Raw genomic sequence first — 4,186 nt, 5'->3', positions numbered from 1 at the left:
ATTTGACATGTATGTAAAGTTTGTATCCTGCTTGTTGTAAAGAGATGTACAGTATGCAGTTTTTGACTACTGGTGCAAACAGGAAAGTCATCCTACATCTGTCAGTTTGGGGAGCAATGAGGAAACTTATAGATAATTATAAATAGTAGATATCAATGTTGTGCTGTAAATACTGAGCCTTATCAGTGTAAAGGAACTATCAAAAGCAATATCTCATGATAAAGTCCATTTATACTTTTAGAGTAGTTAGCCCTATACACAGCTTTTCTAAATACTGCTTGCTTTTTTGATTGCTCCTTACAAACTAAATTACGTAGTAAAAACTATTTTCAATCAACATATTAACTTGCACTTAACTCAGAATTTCCTTTAATTATGTACTAGTCCGTAATGTCTACTTACTAAAAACAATGAAGTGTGATAACCATGAATAAAGTCCTCAAAATGGCTTTAGTATATAAATTTAAGCTAATTTAAACAGTGAAGCTTTAGGATAATGCCATGTACTACAGTATCTGGGGTTTAATTTGTGCTCACAAACTAGAGTTTTGATTATCATGCTATACTGTTGCCCAAGGTCTTCAAATCAGTTTAGATTCTGTAAAATGTGTATCTGTATCATACGATCTATAAGCTTTTTCCAAAGGAAACACGGGCAGGATGTGGAAAACCCATAATCAGAAAAGAAAGGTATACAAAATAGACACAGTAGGGACAGCGTATGGATGGGGAGGCTGCAAGCCAGCACCAGAAAATGCCTCTCAATCTCTACTTCACACACGCTTGAACACTCCTACAAACCTATTTTCAGTCTTTTCACACACATACTGCTCTTGAACCTGTGATGTTGCATCTTTGGTTTCATGGTTTCAAAGTGTTGTGTGAACATCCGAAGGAGGCACAGATGCAGTAGCTTCTTCAAGGCCAAGACAGGAACATCTAAAAGCAACTCCTTACAGTTTTCAGAGTGTTTATTGATGCGCAGGCGCTCGCTTCCCCTTTCTCTTTAATCCTTAGTTATCTCCTGCTCACACCTGCAGGTATTTATAATTTTCCCAGGAAACGACTGAGCTGAACCTCGTGATGTTTCACTGCAAAATATTAAAAGAGAGTAAGACATCTGACTTAAAGAAGAAGAAGCAAAGTCAGGTAATCAAACTGTTCTGGAGATCTACTGTCCCAGAGCTGAGCTCCAACCCTGATTGCCAAATGACACCTGAAGCAGATTATTCAGGTCTGGCCTGATACTTCCAGGCTAGTGTACCAGCTGGTCGAGCTTAAAACCTTCCAGGACAGGGCCTTCAGAGCAGGATTGACAATAAAACATAATTCCCATCTGTTACTCAGTTTGGTCTATGTCCATGGAAGATTAAAGATCTGGAGCAACTAAAATGAACGTGCAACAGCAATGTAAATATAACACTATTTTAGTGTATCATTCTCCAAGTAAGGACAGATTTAAAATTAAAGATTTGAATTCATACAGATTTGGAATGACATTTAGGGTGAGTAAATAATGTTAGACTTATTATTTTCCTAAAGAACTGCTTCCTGGCAAAGTCACTACAGTTGGCTCCAGTTAGCATCAAACAAAGTACGATATGAGGCAGATGTAATTTGTCTCATATATACTGGTATAAGTACTTAATATAATAAACATACACACAACTGACAATCTAAGTAAGTTTAGCAGAATATAAGCAATCCAGATGTCAGAAGAGTTGAGAAAGGAGAACACCCCGGTTAGCGTTAATATGTAATATATACTTATCCTGTGCGCGCCATGAAGGGGTTTGGAGAAGTCGATGACCTTCTCTCGCACGTGACGTGATGGCCAGGCTACCACTGCAAGATCAGCTGCCAACAACGACAGGAAAAGATTATTAGGCTGTAAACAGGCGAGCAGTGAAGCATTTAGAGGAAATCAAATTAGCAGGCTTTGTATACATCACAACACTCACCCATAGCGCTTAAGAGGAAATTTCTAAAGTCTTCGTGGACTTATACTTCTCTTGATTTCATCACACTGTTTCAGCACTTACTAAAGCCTTCATGATTTAATGTCGATGGAATTGATATTAACCAAATCCACTCTTCAGCTACCTAACTAGACTGAAGCAAATTTAAATACTGTGGCAGTTATGAGTATGGAAAATGAAGGAGGTTAAAGGTTTTTTTTGCACAATAAATAAAAAGAAAACATTTTAAAAATGTCACAGTTTTCAAAATATCATGAGAAAAATTGTTAGATTGATAGAATTTGTTCTTCAACATCCTGAACTGATCTCAAAAATACTAATGGCATTGGTGAACCTGTTTGTTTATATATGTATGTATGTAATGTTGAATGGCTTGATCATTTTTGTTTTGTTTTTACTTTGATTACCTAGTTTGTATAAACCGTGTCAAATAACATTCATTCAGACAGTATTTGTTTATATCATATGTGTTCTGTGTATATTTATGTATATATAAATACACATACACACACACACACAAAGTATGTATTGTGAAAATAATATATGTATTAGAATTTATATTTGTCTTCTTTATTATGCAATATATTTAATCTAAAAAATCAAAATATAACTAATGTGATGCATGTATTTATATATGCATAATAAACATTCACAGTGCATAATATATATATTATGTAAACAAAACTTTTATTTTGCATGCAAGTTAATCAGCACTAATAATTATTTTATGCTTTGACTGATTGCGATTGTTTACAATTTTATGTAACTATTTTATATTGAAATTTAAAGTAATTTGTGTGTTTCTTTGGTATGAAAATCACTATTTTATGTTTTACAAATTGTGGTGATTTTGTATTTATACTCACCATATGAAAATGTCAATATTTTACTTTTGGATGAATTAGTGGTAAATTCGTTTGATTAATTTGTCTAAAAATTTAATTATTGTACATTTTGACTATTTGGTGATTGCAGCATTTGCATAACTGTTTTAGGTTTGAAAAATTTAGGTAATTTGCGTGATTTCATTGGTATAAAATATCAGTAATTTATGTTTTGACAGATTTTGCATGATATCGTCATACAAAAATGGCAATTGTTTTACATTTCAAAGAATTATGGTGAATTTAGAAGAAAAACGCACCTCACTCTACTGAGGGGTGTTTAGACAGACTGTACAAGAGCAACCGAACTAATTTGTCAAAATGTAAACATTTTAATCCAGTGTATTTATTTATAAACACTACTGAAAACCTCAATTTCCAATAATTATCCATGTATATGACTTCAAGCAAGCTTATAATTACCATTTACCACAACCAGACTACTCATTATAATCAAGAAAGTTGTCTATAGCTAAAGTCACTGCATGCAAACTATGTTAGACAAATTGAGACTACAAATTGGGGTTAAAGAAAAAAATGCTTACATTTGTGAAGGCATAATAGGCACACTCCCAATGCAAATAATATCACAAACGGTAGGCACTATAATTATGTTGACTCATTTTAGCCTAAACAAATTGCAGTTCTATGTAGAGCTGCCCAAATCAGCCACTTAAGAGGTTCCATTTCCACTGGGCTGCTAGCCTGAAGGCAGATAATGACGCCCAGGCAACCGCCTTGTTTGCTTGTGCTAGGAAAGGCTCCTGCCTACACAAATGCACCAACATGCCCTCAACGCTATTATTTTTTTTTTTTGTGGTTTGCGTGATGTTGTCATCACAGACAACCGCAGCTGCAATAATCAAACTCATGTCTGCTTAGCATATCAGTGAGGAGGTGACTGTATACAATCGCAGAGCCAAACGTCAACTGCAGAGCTCCTGCAAATTAAAATTTTTCAGCGAGACAATACAACAGCAAGCAGTTCTGTTTGGTGTGCAGGCGGTTTAATTGTTTATAATGAGAGAAATTGAGATATGCTTCGGCTCAACGTTCAGTGTAAACATGCTATGAACAGATTGTTTACATAGATGCTGGCGCAACGATGCAGCTTTTCACAGGTGTTTTTTTCACAGGTGTTTAAACTTTTCGTCAGTAAGCTTTTGCAACACTTCTTGTTTTATGGCCAAATTTCACAATTAACTAGTAGTATGTATGTTAAGCAGTATCGGGTTGTTTAGTTAATACATAAAGCACATATTGTCTTACTCTGTATGACACTATTGCTAATTTTAAACCAACATCAGCCAAATTTAATGACGT

The 4,186-nt window shown here is 34.7% G+C and overlaps 1 pseudogene; it reads right to left on the bottom strand.

Annotated features, from left to right (window-relative positions):
- Positions 1 to 4,186, bottom strand: part of LOC122360341 — a 128,452-nt pseudogene that overhangs the window by 3,900 nt on the left and 120,366 nt on the right.

The sequence above is a fragment of the Puntigrus tetrazona genome, chromosome 16, assembly GCF_018831695.1.
Source record: "Puntigrus tetrazona isolate hp1 chromosome 16, ASM1883169v1, whole genome shotgun sequence".
Lineage (NCBI taxonomy): Eukaryota > Metazoa > Chordata > Actinopteri > Cypriniformes > Cyprinidae > Puntigrus > Puntigrus tetrazona.
The sequence above is the reverse complement of the archived record's forward strand: the minus strand, read 5'-3'. Positions and strand labels throughout refer to the sequence as shown.